Source organism: Grampus griseus (genome assembly GCF_964374135.1).
Source record: "Grampus griseus genome assembly, chromosome: 2".
NCBI classification, from domain to species: Eukaryota; Metazoa; Chordata; class Mammalia; order Artiodactyla; family Delphinidae; genus Grampus; species Grampus griseus.
Window position 1 is genome coordinate 43,466,643 of NC_139018.1, and position 19,073 is coordinate 43,485,715.

Sequence of the window (19,073 nt, forward strand, 5' to 3'; positions counted from 1 at the left end):
ACGGACCGTCTGTGTATTTCTCATTCTGTCCTGTCTGCCATAGATCAGCCGCTTCACCCTCTTCCGACAGCCTCAAATGCTTTTCTTTCTGTCCCAGTCGATTTCTCTGTTGGAGAGGAGGTTTCCCCGAATTTGGGACTCTCTCCTCTGCTTCTGCCTCCCCCCTGCTCCCCGGGGTGCAGGTCCCATCCAGCTTCCTCTCCTCCTCCTCCCTTCTTTTTGCCATCCTACCCAGTTATGCGGGGATCTTTATAGTCCTGTCCGGTGTCCAAGGTCTTCTGCTAGTCTTCAGCTGGTGTTCTGTGAGAATTGTTGCATCTATAGATGTATTCCTGATGCATCTGTGGAGAGAGAGGAACTCCACGTCCTCCTTCTCCACCATCTTCTATCTCTGTGCCATGGATTGCCTCAGGGCAGGTAAACCATCACCTTCAATCCTTTTGCCCTTTGAGCCTAGCAGAATTCTTGTATGACTTTTGTCAATGGAAAAATTAATCAACAGCTGATCCTTCGGACTCCAGCAGTTTGAGGTAGCAACAAAATGACTGCAGCTCCCAACCACTCTCCTCACAATCTCTATATCATATCTTCTTAAGCCAATCATTGGCTGATGGGCACTTGGGTTGTTTCCATGTCTTGGGTACTATAAATAGTACTGCTATGAATATTGGTGTGCATTTATCTTTTCAAATTAGGGTTTTCATTTTTTCCAGATACATACCCAGGAGTAGGATTGCTGGATCATATGGTAACTCTATTTTTAGTTTTTAAAGGAATCTCCACACTGTTTTTCATAGTGGATGTACCAATTTACATTCCTACCAACTGTGTATGAGGGTTCCCATTTCTCCATACCCTCTCCAGCATGTATTATTTGTAAACTTTTTGATGATAGCCATTATGACTGGTGTGAGATGATACTTCATTGTGGTTTGATTTGCATTTCTCTAATAATTAGCAATGTTGAGCATGTTTTCATGTGCCTGTTGGCTGTCGGTATGTCTTCTTTGGAGAAATGTCTATTTAGGTCTTCTGCCCAGTTTTTGATTGGGTTGTTTGTTCAATATTAAGTTGTATGAGCTGTTTGTATATTTTGGATATCAATCTCTTGTCTATTGCATCATTTGCCAATATTTTCTCCCATTGTGTCGGTTGTCTTTTCATTTTATTGATGGTTTCCTGTGCTGTGCAAAAGTTTATAAGTTTGATTAGATCCCATTTTATATTTTTGCTTTTGTTTCTTTAACCTTGGGAGACTGATCTAAGAAAATATTACTACAATTTATGTTAAAGAATGTTTTGCCTATATTTTCTTCTAGGAGTTTTATGGTGTCATGTCTTACATTTAGGTCTTTAAACCATTTTTTAAAATTGAACTATAGTTGATTTACAACATTGTGTTAGTTTCAGGTATACAGCACAGTGATTCAGTCAGATATATTATATATATATATATATATATACACACACACACACACACATACACCTTTTCAGATTCCTTTCTCTAATAGATTATAACAAAATATTGAGTATAGTTCCCCATGCTATACAGGTCCCTGTTATCTATTTGATATATAATAGTGTGTATATGTTACTCAATATTGTCAAAATGACTGTACTTCTCAAGGCAATCTACAGATTTAATGCGATCCCTATCAAATTACAATGGCATTTTTCACAGAACTAGAACAAATAATCCTAAAATTTATATGGAAACACAAAAGACCCTGAATAGCCAAAGCTATGTTGAGAAAGAAAAACAGAGCTGGAGGAATCAGTCTTCCTGACTTCAGACTATATACTACAAAGCTACAATAATCTTTAAACCATTTTGAGTTTATTTTTGTATATGGTGTGAGGGAGTGTTCTAATTTCATTGATTACATGTAGCTGTCCAGCTTGCCCGACTGCACTTGTTGAAGAGACAGTCTTTTCTCCGTTGTATATTCTTGCCTTCTTTGTCATAGATTAATTGACCATAGTTGTGTGGGTTTATTTCTAGGGTCTCTATTCTGTTCCCTTGATCTATGTGTCTGTTTTGGTGCCAATACAATGCTGTTTTGATTACTGTAGCTTTGTATTATAGTCTGAAGTCTGGAAGGGTTATACCTTAGTTTTATTCTTTTTCCTCAAGATTGCTTTGGCAATTCTGGGTCTTTTGTGGTTCCATATAAATTTGGGGATTATTTGTTCTAGTTCTGTGAAAAAAGTAATGGGTGTTTTGATAAGGATTGCATTAAATCTGTAGGTTGCTTTGAGTAGTATGGCCATTTTAACAATATTAATTCTTCTAATGCAAGAACAGGGGATATCTTTTCATTTATTTGTATCGTATTTAATTTCCTTTTTCAGTGTTTTATAGTTCTCAGAGTGTAGGTTTTTCACCTCCTTGGTTAAGTTTATTCCTAGGTATTTTATTCTTTTTTGACATGATTTTAAATGGATTTTTTCTCCTCTTTCTAACATTTCATTATTAGCATAAAGAAACAACAGATTTCTGTATATTCATCTTGTATCCTACTATCCTGCTGAATTCATTTATCAGTTCTAATGGTTTTTGTGTGGAGACTTTAGGGTTTTCTATATAGAGTACCATGTCATTTGTAAATAGTGACAGTTTTATGCCTTCCCTTCCTATTTGGATACCTTTTATTTGTTTTTCTTATCTGAGTGCTGTGGTGGCTAAGACTTCCAATACTATGTTGAATACAAGTGATAAGAGTGGGCATCCTTTTCTTTTTCTTGAATTTAGCGGGAAGACTTTCAGCTTTTCACTGTTGAGTATTATGTTGGTTGTGAGTTTGTCATAAATGGCCTTTACTATGTTGAGATGTGTTCCCTCTATACCCATTTTGGTGAGTGTTTTCATGAATGGATTTTGAACTTTGTAAAATGCTTTTTCTGCATCTATTGAGACAGTCATGTGAGTTTTGTCTTTCCTTTTGTTTATGTGGTATATCACATTGATTGAACCATCTTTGCAACCCTGGAATGAACCTAACTTTATCATGGTGTATGACCCTTTTAATGTATTGTTGGATTCAGATTGCTAATATTTTGTTGAGGATTTTTGCATCTATATTCATCAAAGATACTTGCCTATAATTTTTTTTTGGTAGTATCTTTGTCTAGTTTTGGTATCAGGGTGATAATGTCCTCATAGAATGAACTTGGGAGTATTCCCTGCTCTCATAGTTGTGTAGTATTAATGCCAGCATCTTACCAACTAAGAGAAAGGGTGTGTATTCAAAGGCACAATTTCCAGAACTGCATTTAATAATCTAGGAGTAGCTGAACTATAAATTTATACCAGGCCTGTTAGCACTTTTATTTTCTTCATATAGCATAGCATTTTCTTATCTATTTTGCTTCAATTTACTGAGATGATCTCTTTGGGAAATGTTCTAAAGTGGATTCTAAATTTTTCATTTTCATGGGTTAAAGTAAATATTTCAGAACAGGCCTTTTCACTGTATGGCCAATGAATCTCAACTTGTTGGCATCAGAGTGACTGGAGTAATGGGAGAAGTGAGGTTGGTGCATCTTAAGAGATTCTCCCTCTCCACCTTCACCTGCGAGTCAGCCAACTCTCTTCCAGTGGAAAACTTGTCCCCAGGTGTTCAGCAAAGGTAACACCCTGCTATACCCCCTTAAAAATGTCTGTCATTGGGTTCTTATAGGAAAGCTGGTAAGAATTCCCAAAAATCTTCCTAAATGCTCTCAGTGGGCCCCTCTCTGAGAACCAAGATGGTCACCCATAGAGATGGCTGCAATCCAAAGAGAAATAGTGAGTGAAAACTTCAGAGATAAAGGGGGAAGGACAGGTCAGGAGGGAGCTTCGAGGTTGGGTGCATGCAAAGGTCCTGCAGAGTCGGTATCAGACACAGAATCCTCAGAAGTTGGATATGCCTGGTTAGAAAACAGGAGATTTACTGGGTGGACTTGGGAGGAAAGACTCACAGAACTTTGGAAAATGTGCAGGAACTAAGAGACCTTTACAGCCAAGCAGCTAAAACAATCTGCCATGTTGTTGCTGTTGCCATCACTACCGACACACTAACCAGACAGCCTGCCACTGCTGCTCATGGAACTTTAGCCTTCCTGGCTTCCCTGAGATTCAGAGTTCTGGATAGGAGCATCTGATTAGCTGAAACCAAACCATGTCTGCACCCTATTGCCAGGGGCAGGGAGAGAGAGTTATCTCTTTCCTTTAGCTTCTACTCTGGGATATGAGGCACTTTTCCACCAAAGATTATGTAATGGAGAGGGTAGCTTCCCCCTAAATGAGAAGGGAGTTGGGTGCTGGGCAGTTAAAAATAGGACAGAGGGCCAAGGTATCCACATTAAAAACATTCAGGGAGTTATTAACTGGGCTCAGAGATTTAAAAAAATTATTATTTGTTCTTTTGCCATGATAAACATCTTCTATTATTTGGGAAATTTTTGAAGACCAAGACTATCACCCCCAAAATTTTAAATGCAATTTTGTGATACTCTGCTGATTCACATCTAGGATCAGCCACATAGATTCAAAATTCTTTCTTAGGTCCCTTTGGAGTACTTTAAAATTCATTTCAGATTCCTATGAATGTTCAGCAGAAATCATCAAGATTAACCCATAATCTAATTCTACAGATGAAAGAAGGTATAAGGAGCAACAAGCTTGAGTAGTCAGAGACTGGGTATGGGCAAGATAAGAGGTAACCCAGGTTAGGAAAACAACTTTAGACTTAATAAAATATGGGTGTGATTAGGGACACAGCTGAGGGAAGGGAATCATCCTTGGGCAGCACCGAGGAAATAAATTCTTGATACTGTAGGGAGCTGGAGGGTCAGAAATTTTGTAAATGAGCAAGTGTTAAAGATGGTATTTTATTTGGGGGAGGAGAACCAGGAGAAAGGCATCTTGACCTCAAGCTCTTCTTTAGAATACAAATCTAGAACATGTACTTGACAAGTATACGGGTTGCTTAAGAAAGAATGGAGCTCTTCTGGCAAACACAGGCCCTGGGTGAGGGGTGCTGTGGTTGCATTGCACAAGACTGAGATCATGACCAGGAAGACTAACTAAGACCAGTTTATATGTACAGATACTATTATTATTGATGTTCTTTCTATTTTTACCATGTGAATGCCTGGATCTTAGCAGGGGGAAAATGGTCTCACTGCAATACACATTATTAAAGGAGACTTCCCATTTCTCTTTAAAGAACATGTTTTTGCTTGAAAATTTTCCAAATAGGTGCATTTCCTCCAGGTTCTATCTATTCTTTGCATTCTGCCCTCTCCTGCAAGTTTTGCCTTCATGAGACTCTCCTTCCAACCCTTCATCCCTTTTCAAAATACTTCTTTTGTCCTCAACAGTTAAAAGGGCAAAATCCCCACTTGACTTTGCTGGAAGCTGCTCTGGGCTCTCTTCCAATCCAAACTCTGCCCTGCTCTAGGCTCTTTTCCAATCCAAACCCTGCCCTGCTCTAGGATCTGCTGGACTCCACTGTCCTCTATTAAGCATCCTCTAATTTTTCAGTCTGAAATTAATCTCTCCACCCTCTGAACAATAATTGTTCTTACTTTATGTACCACTGAACTATTTTCCTTTCATATTCTTAGGTATTCTTGTGAATATTTATTCTCTTATCTTCCCAACAAGATTGTTAACCTCTTGCATATAGAAAGAGCTCAACAATTCTGGTCAGCTGAAATGCGAAGGCAGCAAAGTACATTGGAAAGAATATGGGCTTTGGAACTGGACACATCTGATTTTTAATCCTTACTTGGGCTATGGAGATTTACTTTCCTCATATGTAAAATGGGGATAGTAAAATTCTCCCCACAGTATTTTGGTGATGTCTGGAGATCTTATGTAAAGATCTTAGTACATATAAAGTGTTAAGTAAGTGCTAGGCATTTTTAGTTTTGCATCATAAAAATAGGAAGCAGTGATGTACTCTTTAGTTTTAAAGTTAGTTACAGACAGAGAAAAATCATATTCCAGATAGAATTAATACTGTTTTAGAGATATGTATAGCAGAAATGTAACACTTATTAGTCTTTTCCTCCAAAAAATTAGATTTTAGGTAAACAAAGACTTAGCTTTTAAAAGGTTTTTTAAAAAGTCACTTTAATATGCATTTATAAATACCCAAATATTTCAGTTTTACATCTCAAAACTCTAGTTTTTAGGTAATGGGCATATGATAATGGTTTCAAATAAAATAATTAAGTCTCAGAAAAAATTTAGTATGAAACATATAATCCATACAAAAAATATGAATAATAACATAATGAACAGCCAGGTCATTTTATTTTTTTGCTGATTATTTTTAATTTTTATTTTATATTGGAGTATAGTTGATTTTACAGTGTGTTAGTTTCAGGTGTACAGCAAAGTGATTCAGTTATACATATCTCCATTCTTTTTCAGATTCTTTTTCCATATAGGTTATTACAGAATATTGAGTAGAGTTCCCTGTGCTATATAGTAGGTCCATGTTGATTATCTATTTTATATATATTAGTGTCTATATGTTAATCCCAAATTCCTAATTTATCCCTCCCCCACTTTCTCCTTTGGTAACCATAAGTTTGTTTTCGAAGTCTGTGAGTCTGTTTCTGTTTTGTAAATAATTTCGTTTGTATAATTTTTTAGATTCCACATATATGTGATATCTATATTTGTCTTTGGCTTACTTCACTTAGTATGATAATCTCTAGGTCCATCCATTAATAATAATGCAGGGCTTCCCTGGTGGCGCAGTGGTTGAGAGTCCGCCTGCCGATGCAGGGGGCACGGGTTCATGCCCCGGTCCGGGAAGATCCCACATGCCGCGGAGCGGCTGGGCCCGTGAGCCATGGCCGCTGAGCCTGCACGTCCGGAGCCTGTGCTCCACAACGGGAGAGGCCACATCAGGAGAGGCCCGCGTACCGCAAAAATAATAATAATAATAATGGCATTATTTCATCTTTTTATGGCTGAATAGTATTCCACTGTATATGTGTACCACTTCTTTATCCATTCCTGTTGATGGACATTGAGGTTGTTTCCATGTCTTGGCTACTGTGAATACTGCTGCAATGAACATTGGGGAACATAAATCTTTTCAAAGTATGGTTTTCTCTGGATATATGCCCAGGAATGAGATTGCTGTATCATATGGTAGTTCTATTTTTAGTTTTTTAAGGAACCTCCATACTGTTCTTCATAGTGGTTGTAACAATTTACATTTTCACCAACTGTATACGAGGGTTTCCTTTTTTCCACACCCTCTCCAGCATTTATTGTTTGTAGATTGTTTTGATGATGGCCATTCTGACCCGTGTGATGTGATACCTCACTGTAGTTTTGATTTGCATTTCTCTAATAATTAGCAATGTTGAGCATCTTTTCATGTGCTATTTAGCCATCTGTATGTCTTCCTTGGAGAAATGTCGATTTAGATATTGTGCCCATTTTTTGTTTGGGTTATTTGTTTTTTGATATTGAGCTGCATAAGCTGTTTGTATATTTTGGAGATTAATCCCTTGTCAGTCGCTTCATTTGCAAATATTTTCTCCCATTCTGTGGGTTGTCTTTTTGTTTTGTTTATTGTTTCCTTTGCTATGCAAAACCTTTCAAGTTTAATTAGGTCCCTTTTGTTTATTCTTGTTTTTGTTTTCGTTACTCTGGGAGGTGGATCCAAAAAGATATTTCTGCAATTTATGTCAAAGAATGTTCTGCCTATGTTTTTCTCTAAGAGTTTTATAGTGTCTGGCCTTACATTTAGGTCTTTGATTCATTTTCAGTTTACTTTTGTGTATACTGTTAGAGAATGTTCTAATTTCATTCTTTTACATGTGGCTATCTTTTCTCCATTGTATATTCTTGCCTCCTTTGTCATAGATTAGGTGACCACAGGTGCGTGTGTTTAGCTCTGGGCTTTTTATCCTGTACCATTGACCTATATTTCTGTTTTTGTGCCAGTACCATACTGTCTTGATTACTGTAGATTTGTAGTGTAGTCTGAAGTCAGGGAGCCTGATTCCTCCAGCTCCATTTTTCTTCCTCAGGATTGCTTTAGCTATTTGGGGTCTTTTGTGTTTCCATACAAATTAAAAATTTTTTTGTTCTAGTTCTGTGAAAAACTGCCATTGATAATTTGATAGGGAATGCACTGAATCTGTAGATTTCCTTGGGTAGTATAGCCATTTTGATGATATTGATTCTTCCAATCCAAAAGTATGGTATATCTTTCCATCTGTTTGTGTCATCTTCAATTTCTTTCATCAGTGTCTTATAGTTTTCAGACTACAGGTCTCTTGTCTCCTTAGGTAGGTTTATTCCTAGGTATTTTCTTTTTTTTTTTTTCATTTTTATTGGAGTATAGTTGGTTTACAATGTTGTGTTAGTTTCAGGTGTACAGCAAAGTGAATCAGTTGTACATATACATACATCAACTCTTTTTAAGATTCTTTTTCTAGATTCTTTTCCCATATAGGTACTCAATACTCATTACAGATTATTGAGTTAATTTCCCTGTGCTATACAGTAGGTCCTTATTAGTTATCTATTTTATATATAGTAGTGTGTATATGTCAATCCCAATCTCCCAATTAATCCCTCCCCCTGACTTTATCCCTGGCAACCATAAGTTTGTTTCTTTACATCTGTGACTCTGTTTCTGTTTTGTAAATAAGTTCATTTGTACCATTTTTTAGGTTCCACATATAAACGATATCATATGATATTTGTCTTTCTCTGACTTACTTCACTCATTATGACAATCTCTGGGTCAATGCATGTTGTTGCAAATGGCATTATTTCATTCTTTTTTATGGCTAAGTAATATTCCATAGTATATATGTACCACATCTTCTTTATCCATTCCTCTGTTGATGGACATTTATGTTGCTTCCATGTCTCCTAGGTATTTTATCCTTTTTGATGCGATGGTAAACTTGATTGTTTCCTTAATTTCTTTTTCTGATTGTTCATTGTTAGCGTATAAAAATGCAACAGATTTCTGTGTATTAATTTCATATCCTGCAACTTTATCAATATATTGATGAGCTCTAGTAGTTTTCTGATAGCATCGTTAGGATTTTCTACGTATAGTATCATGTCATTTGCAAACAGTGACAGTTTTACTTCTTTTTCAATTTGGATTCCTTTTATTTCTTTTTCTTCTTTGATTTCTGTGGCTAGGACTTCCAAAACTATGTTGAATAAGAGTGGTGAGAGTGAACATCCTTGTCTTGTTCCTGATCTTAGAGGAAATGCTTTCAGCTTTTCACCATTTAGTTTGATGTTAGCTGAATGTAGCTTTGTCATATATGGCCTTTATTATATTGAGGTAGGTTCCCTCTATGCCCACTTTCTGGAGTTTTTTTAAAGCATAAATCGGTTTTGAATTTTGTCAAAAGCTCTTTCTGCATCTATTGAGGTGATCATATGGTTTTTGTTCTTCAATTTGTTAATGTGGTGTATCACACTTATTAATTTGTAAATATTGAAAAATCCTTGCATCCCTAGGATAAATCCCACTTGATCGTGGTGTAAGATCCTTTTAATGTGTTGTTGGAGTCAGTTTGGTAGTATTTTGTTGACGATTTTTGTGTCTATGTTCATCAGTGATATGTCTATGTTCATCAGTGATATTGTCCTGAAATTTTTTTGTGTGATATCTTTGGTTTTGGTATCAGGGTGATGGTGGCCTCATAGAATGAGCTTGGGAGTGTTTCTTCCTCTGCAAGTTTTTGGAATACTTTCAGAATAGGTGTTAACTCTTCTCTAAATGATAGATTTCACCTGTGAAGCCATCTGGTCCTGGGCTTGTGTTTAATCACAGTTTCAATTCCAAGGCTTGTGATTGGTCTGTTTATATTTTCTATTTCTTCCAGGTTCAGTCTTGGAAGGTTGTATCTTTCTAAGAATTTGTCCATTTCTTCTACATTGTTCATTTCATTGGCATGTAGTTGCTTGTAGTAGTCTCTTATGATCCTTTGTATTTCTGTGGTGTCAGTTGTAACCTCTTTTTCATTTCTAATTTTATTGATTTGAGCTCTCTTCCTTTTTTTCTTGATGAGTCTGGCTAAAGGTTTATCAATTTTGTTTATCTTTTCAAAGAACCAGCTTTTAGTTTCATTGATGTTTCTATTGTTTTGTTTCTATTTCTACTCTGATCTTTATAATTTCCTTCCTTGTACTAACTTTGGGTTTTGTTTGTTTTCCATTCTCTAGTTACTTTATGTATAAAGTTAGGTTGTTTGAGATTTTTCTTGTTTCCTGAGGTAAGACTTGCTATAAACTTCCCTCTTACAAATGCCTTTGCTATGTCCCCTAGGTTTTGGATCACTGTGTGTTTGTTTTAATTTCTCTAAAGGTATTTTTTGATTTCCTCTTTGACTTCTTTAGTGATCTGTTGGTTGTTTAGTAACATATTGTTTATCCTCCATGTGTTTGTATTTTTACAGTTTTTTTCTTGTAGTTGATTTGTAATCTCATAGTGTTGTGGCTGGAAAAGATGCTTGATATGATTGATTTCAATTTTCTTAAATCTACCAAGGCTCATTTTGTGGCATGTAATCAATCCTGGAGAATGTTCCGAGAATGTTCCATGTGCACTTGAGAAGAATGTGTACTTTGCTGTTTTAGATGGAATGCTCTCTCTATATTTAAGGCCTGTTTTTCCTTACTGATTTTTTGTCTGGATGATCTGTCCATTGATGTAAGTGGGGTGTTAAAATCCCCCATTATTATTGTGTTACTGTTGATTTCTCCTTTTGTGGGTCAGCCAGGTCATTTTAAAAGGTATTTCTCTATGAAATAAATCAAGAGTGTTAGAGATACAGAGAGTGAATAGTACTTGATAAGTAAAAAATGGTACTGTGCTGGGGGGGTTTCAGCCTTTAAAGAAAAAGGTGGTACAAATTGAAATGGAAAGTTTTTATATTGCTTGTGCATTAACCATCTACCATGCTGCCCCCTTTCAATAATTCTAGGGTGAAATGTTTAAGAAGACTGTAACTGATAAACAAAATTGACAAACTTCTAGGCAGGCTCACCAAGAAGAAAAGAGAGAGGACCCAAATGAACAAAATAAGAAATGAAGATACCACAGAAATACACATGAACAGTTATATGCCAACAAATAGACAAACTAGAAGAAATGGACAAGTTTCTAGAAACATACAGCCTGCCAAGACTGAGTCAAGAAGAAATAGATAATTTGAGCAGACTGATCAGTAGAAGTGAAAAACATCTATAATGATAAACTTTAAAAACTTCCTGCAAGCAGAAGTCCAGGACTGGATGGCTTCACTGGGGAAGTCTACCAAACATACAAGGAAGAACTTATATCTATCCTTCTCAAACTATTCCAAAAGGCATTCTATGAAGCCACCATCACCCTGATACCAAAACCAGACAAAGACACCACAAAAGAAGGAAATTACAGGCCAATATTCTTGAAGACCATAGATGCAAAAATCCTCAAGAAAATATTAGCAAAGCAAATCCAACAACACATAAGAAGGACCACACACCATGATCAAGTGGGATTCACTCGGTCACAAGGATGGTTCCACATATGCAAGGCAATCAATGTGATACACCACATCAACAAAAGAAAAGATAAAAAAAACACATAGAAAACACATTTGATAACATTCAGCATCAATTCATAATAAAAACTCTCACCAAAATGGATATAGAGGGAACATATCTCAACATAATAAAGGCTATTTATGACAACCTACAGCCAATATAATATACTTAATGGTGAAAAGCTGAGTTTTCCTGCTACATTCAGGAAAAAAGACAAGGATGCCCACTCTCATCACTTCTATTCAACATAGTAGTGGAAGTCCCTGTCACAGCAAACCAGAAAAATAAAAGGTATCCAAATTGGAAGGGAAGAGGTAAAATTGTCACTACATGCAGATGACATGATACTATATATAGAAAACCCCAAAGCTACTAGATCTAATAAATGAAATCAGCAAAGTAGCAGGATACAAGATTAACATTCAGAAATTGTTTCCATTTCTTTACACTAACAATGAAATATCAGAAAGGGAATGTAAAAAAACAATTCCTTTTAAAATCACACCAATAAATAAATAAATCAAATACCCAGGAATAAACCTGACCAAGGAGGTGAAAGACTTACATGCTGAGAACTATGATACATTAGTAAAGGTAATTCACAGAAATGGAAAGATAGCCCATGCTCTTGGATTGGAAGAATTAATATTGCTCAGATGGCAATACTACCCAAAACAATCTACAGATTTAATGTGATCCCTATCAAATTATCCATAATATTTTTCACAGAACTAAAACAAATAATCTAAAAATTTATATGGAACCATAGAAGACCCAGAATTGCCAAAGCAATCCTGAGAGGGAAAATAAAAAGCAGGAGCCAGGGCTTCCCTGGTGGTGCAGTGGTTGAGAGTCCACCTGCCGATGCAGGGGACATGGGTTCGTGCCCCAGTCCGGGAAGATCCCACGTGCCATGGAGCGGCTGGGCCTGTGTGCCATGGCTGCTGAGCCTGCACATCCAGAGCCTGTGCTCCACAATGGGAGAGGCCACAACAGTGAGAGGCCTGCGTATCCCCCCCCCCAAAAAAAGAAGGAGACATAACTCCCACAGACTTCAGACAATACTACAAAGGTATTGTAATCAAAACAGTGTGGTACTGGTACAAAAACAGACATATAGATCAATGGAACAGAAGAGAAAGCCCAGAAATAAATCCACACACCTACAGTCGATTAATCTTCAACAAAGGATGCAAGGATATAAAATGGGAAAAACACAATCTCTTCAGCAGGTGGTGCTGGGAAAGTTGGACAGCCCCATATAAATCAATGAAGTTAGAACACACCCTCACACCATGCACAAAAATAAACTTAAAATTGTTTAAAGACTTAAACATAAGACATGACACCATAAAACTCCTAGAAGAGAGTACAGGCAAAACATTCTCTGACATAAGTCATACCAGTATTTTCTTAGGTGTCCCAAGGGAATAGAAATAAAAATAAACAAATGAGACCTCACCAAACTTACAAGCTCTTGCACAGTAAAGGAAATCATAACACGAAAAGATAATCTATGCAATGGGAGAAAATATTTGCAAATGATGTGACAGATAAGGGATTAATCTCCAAAATATACAAACAGCTCACACAACAACAAAAAAAAACAACCCAATTGAAAAATCGGCAGAAGACCTTAATAGACATATCTCCAAAGACGTATATGTGGTCATGTGAAAAGATGCTCAACATCACTAGTTATTAGAGAAATGCAAATCAAAACTACAATGAGGTATCACCTCACACTGGTCAGAATGGCCATCATCAAAAAATCTACAAAAAATAAATGCTGGAGAGGGTGTGGAGAAAAGGGAACCCTCTTGCACTGTTGGTGGGAATTGATACAGCTACTATGTAGAACAGTATAGAGGTTCCTTAAAAAACTAAAAATAGAACTACCATACAATCCAGCAATCCCACACCTGGCATATACCCAGAGAAAACCATAATTCAAAAAGATACATGCACCCAAATGTTCATAGTAGCATTGTTCACAATAAGCAAGATATGGAAACAACCTAAATGTTCATCAACAGAGGAATGGATAAAGAAGATGTGGTACATATATACAATGGAATACAACTCAGCCATAAAAAAGAATGAGATAATGCATTTGCAGCAACATGGATGCAACTAGTTTATCATACTAAGTGAAATAAGTCAGAAAGAGAAAGACAAATACCATAGGATATCACTTATATGTGGAATCTAAAATATGGCACAAATGAACCTAACTACAAAACAGAAACAGACTCACAGACATAGAGAACAGACTTGTGGTTGTCGGCGGGGGGGGGGGGGGGGGGGGCGGGTGGAGGGACAGGGATAGACTGGGAGTTTGGGGTTAGTAGATGCAAACTATTACATTTAGAATGGATAAACAACAAGGTCCTATTGTATAGCACAGGGAACTATATCCAATATCCTAGGATAAACCATAATGGAAAAGAATATTAAAAAAAAGAATGTATATATATGTATAACTGAGTCACTTTGCCGTACAGCAGAAATTAGCACAACATTGTAAATCAACTATACTTCAATTAAAAAAACTATTAGAACTAATAAATGAATTCAGCAAGGTAGCAGGGTACACGATCAATATACAGAAATCTACTGTATTTCTTTATACTAACCATGAAATATCAGATAAAGTAAAAAAAAATCTTGTTTAAAATTGCATCAAAAAAAAAAAAAACTAGGAATAAACCTAACCAAGGATGTGAAAGACCTATATGCTGAGAACTATAAAACATTGATAAAGGAAACTGAAGATGATTCAAAGAGATGAAAAGATACCCCCTGCTCTTGGATTGGAAGAATTAATATTATTAAAATAGCCATACTACCCAAAGCAATCTACAGATTTAATGTGATCCCTACCAAATTACCCATGGTATTTTTCACAGAACTAGAACAAATAATCCTAATATTTACACAGAACCACAAAAGACCCAGAATTGCCAAAGCAATCCTGAGGAAAAAGAACAAAGCTGGAGGTATAACTCTCCCAGACTTCTGACAATACTACAAAGCTACAGTAATCAAAACTGTGTGGTACTGGCACAAAAACAGATATATAGATCATGGAACAGAATAGAGAGCTCAGAAATAAACCCACACACCTACTAATCTTCAACAAAGGAGACAAGAACATACAATGGAGAAAAGACAGTCTTCAAAAGTGCTGTTGGGAAAACTTGACAGCTTCATGTAAATCAATGAAGTTAGGATGCATCCTCATACTATACACAAAAAAATTCAAAATGGCTTAAAGACCTAAATATAAGACATAGCACCATAAAACTCCATAAAACTCCTAGAAAAGAACATAGGCAAAACATTCTTTGACATAAATTGTAGCAATATTTTCTTAGATCAGTCTCCCAAGGGAAAAGAGATAAAAGTAAAAATAAACAAATGGGACCTAATCAAACTTATAAGCTTTTGCACAGCAAAGGAACCATAAACAAATGAATAGGCAACCTATGTACTGTGAGAAAATATTTGCAAACTATATGACTGACAAAGGCTTAATTTCCAAGATATACAGACAGCTCATACAACTCAATATCAAAAACAAACAACCCAATCAAAAAATGGGCAGAAGACCTAAATAAACTTCTCCAAAGAAGACATCCAGATGGCCAACAGGCACATGAAAAAAAATGTTCAACATTGCTAATTATTAGAAAAATGCAAACCAAAACCACAATGAGGTATCACCTCATATCAATCATAATGGCTATCATCAAAAAGTCTACAAGTAATAAATTCTGGAGAGAGTGTGGAAAAAAGGGAACCCTGTTGGTAGGAATGTAAATTGGTGCAACCACTATGGAAAACAGTCTGGAGGCTCCTTGAAAACTAAGAATAGAGTCACCATATGATCTAGCAATCCCATTCCTGGGTATGTATCTGGAAAAGATAAAACTCTAATTCAAAACGATACATGCACCCCAATGTTCATTGCAGTGCTATTCACAATAGCCATGACATGGAAGCAATCTAAATGTCCATCAAAAGGGACTTCCCTGGTGGTCCAGTGGTAAAGAATCCGCTTTACAATGCAGGGGATGTGGGTTCAATCCCTGGTCAGGGAACTAAGATCCCACCTGCCATGGGGCAACTAAGCCCGCTTGCCACAACTACTGAGCTTGCATGCCTCAATTAGAGCCCGTATGCTAGAAACTACAGAGCCCATGCACTCTGGAAACTGCACACCACAACTACAGAGCCCATGTGCCCTGGAGCCTGCGCGCCACAACTAGAGAAGAGAAAACCCACGCGCCACAACTAGAGAGACGCCTGTGCACCGCAACGAAAGATCCCACATGCCTCAGTGAAGATCCTGCATGCCGCAGCTAAGACCTGATGCAGCCAAAAATAAAATAAATCTTTTTTTAAAAAGGAAATGAATATGGTAGATTTTTAAAAAAATGTCCATTAACAAATGAATGGTTAAAGATGTGGTATATATATGTGTGTGTACACACACACACACACACACGCACACACATATACACACAATGGAATATTATTCAGAAATGAAAAGAATGAAATATTGCCATTTTCAGCAACATGGATGGACCTAGAGATTATCATATTAAGTGAAGTCAGGCAGGAAGACAAATATGATATCATTTATATGTGGAATCTAAAAAAATAATAAAAATCAGCTTATTTACAAAACAGAAAGACTCACAGACATAGAAAACAAACTTATGGTTACCAACGTGGAAAAAGGAGGGAAGAGATAAATTAGGAGACTGCAATAACAGATATACACCACTATATATAAAATAGATAAACAACAAAGATTTACTGTATAGCACAGGGAACTATATTCAACATCTTGTAATAACCTATAATGGAGAAGAATCTGAAGCTGTACACCTGAAACTAACATAATATTGTAAATCAACTATAATTAAATTTTTTAAAAAAGAAGAAATTTTGGCAAATTCCATATGATCTTCTATGAAAATCCAACCAATGCTGATGACAGTATTCCTTTACTAGAAGGAATATTTACTGCCATTGGAAGTCAATGGAATAAGAGACAACAAGCTGAAATACAGCTTTTCACATAATCTTTTGTTGAATTATTGATGTTTTCTTTCTTTTTAAAAGACACAATGTCACAGTAATAATTAGGGTTTCCAACCAATTCCAAGTCAAAATTCAGGATTACATTTCTGTTTTTGATGTTTTGTCAGTGATTACAACAGCTTCACAGATATTTAAGAGAAACAAACTAATAAAAGTTTAACTGAAAATCGTCAAAGGTAGTTTTATGTTTAAAATACAATTTGCAAGAGACTGATTGGAAGAATCATCAATTAAAGAAGCTTAATGCTAGAAGATCACGTGGTCCAACCCCTGATTTTGTGATTATAATCCTATTGTAGAAAGATGGATATCAGATGCCTTCTTTGCCCCTCCTACACCTGCCTCTGGCAGTAGAACTCTAGGGACTACAAAACAGACTTTCTTGCTCTCTGGCTTCAATTTAATAACCAATGGGGAGTCCCTATAGGATATCAAAGGAAGGGCGTATTATCAGGATCCCCCAGATGAATGCCTACCTTAATGAAAAGTCATAACTCATGTCAGGCAACCCTCTCCTTCCAGATTTTCCTAATCACTCCCTCCCCTTGTCCTTTCAGGCCCAAGTGCAGTAAGAGCTGTTGCTAAACCTGGGTATTGCCCTACCCGCTCTGGTTTCTCACCCACAGTGGTTCTCAAATTTTAGCTTGCATTGGAATTGCCTGGTGGGCTCCTTAAACCCAGGTTACTAGTTACCCCCATGGCAAAGTTTCTGATTCATATGTCTGAGATGGCTGCTGATAATTTGCATTTTTAACAAGCTCCCAGGTGATGCTAGAAGCACTGCCCTATAGCCCTATATCTTGACCACCTTTTAATAAATTATCCTAATTTGAGTTTGTTATCTCTTCCTTCTGGAACCTTGACTAATATAAATGGCTAAAAAAAAAATTGGTTGAAAATAGACAAAGTTTGTTGTATGATTAAACATGATTTTCAGGTGATTGTTTGAAAAATCTTTAAATCAAAGAAGAGAAAGCTGTAGGGATTTAGGAAATCATTTTGTCCAATTATTAAATTTCAGAGCAGAAGAAATGCAGACAAAGAGAGGTCAAGTGATTTATCAGCCACTTGGTGTCCTGCTTTTCAGGGAAGTCTTTTCAGGATACTATTCTGCTTCTTATCATATAGCAACTCTTATCCCCCTCACCCCACCTCCCTCTCCCCTCCCCTGGATTGTGTAATTGCCTTCTGTGTTTCCATTATCTCTTTAGGTTTGGGTGCCTGTGGTACATGTGGTGTTTCAGGTAATCACCATAGTTTGGGGCAACTCAGGATAAGATCTGTAGCTGTTTTCAGCATAGGACTTAGTAGAACCAAATGTTTCATTGATGTTTTGTGCTGATGGGAAATAAGAGTCAATGGCAGGACCCTTGTTTGAATAATAGAGTCTGGTCTATCCATTATCTTTCAAGTCATCTTGCACTCAGTCACACAGAAACTCACCTGACACTTTGCTTCTCTCTCACCTACTTTCCAAAGACGTTTTCCCAATTAATCTTTATCAGTTTGGCTTTTCAAGTTGTTATCTGAGACCCCCACCCCTTGTCCTCCATCTGTTTAGGCATTTGCTTACTCAGCAGCTGTAGTTCTTCTTTGCCCTTTTTGCTTTGAAGTCTCTAAGTGGAAACCCAAGGCACTGTCTGCCCAGCTCCACCCATACTTTCTTGGGAGCTGCAGCCTGTTGCAGTGTTCTCTGGCGACAGAAATTGGACCAGGAATCAGTAAAATACACAAGTTCCTTCTTCAAGATTTTTTGACTATGGACAGCTAGATTTTTCCCAGGAGGCTAAAGCTATGAGATTGGAAACACTGGGGCTTTGAACAACCAGGTTTTCTGCAGAGGAAGGCAGGTGGCAGCCAAGTGAGGAGAAATGAATCTGGCATGCAGCAGTGAGAAATGGGGTGCTGTTCAGCTACACCATGCCCTGGGTTCCAGCTGTTCCTGAGGATTAGGAACATCCCTGGCCATCCTACCCTTTGATTGCTAAACTCATAAAAACTCCCCATTTTTGCTAAACCAGTTCAGTTTGGATTTCTATTTCATGAAGTCAAACATTGTGATTGATAAAATAGAACAGATGGTCATTTCTGTTTGCCTGGTCATTATTAGTAATAACAGTATACATTTCTTGAGTATGTTCTATGGACCATTTAATCCATACAGCACTCCTCAGATGTGGGTAGAACAGGAGAGAAAACTGGGGCTGAGAGAGATTACATGGCCATCTTCTGTCTCAATGTTGTGCAACTATACATGGCTGAGCCAGATTCCTACCAGGTATCCCCAGATTTAAACAACCTGTGTTCTTAACCATAATGTTCTCTCTGAATCTCAATTATACCAAAGTTCCTTTTCAAGTAACAGGCAAGGATAGAAGGA

At 37.0% G+C, this 19,073-nt stretch overlaps 1 protein-coding gene across 1 annotated transcript in view; it reads left to right on the forward strand.

Moving 5' to 3' along the window:
* SLC35F4 (solute carrier family 35 member F4) overlaps window positions 1-19,073 on the forward strand; it is a gene marked incomplete at both ends in the record, with an annotated part of 291,887 nt that overhangs the window by 235,286 nt on the left and 37,528 nt on the right. The gene's annotated exons all lie outside the window — the stretch shown is intronic.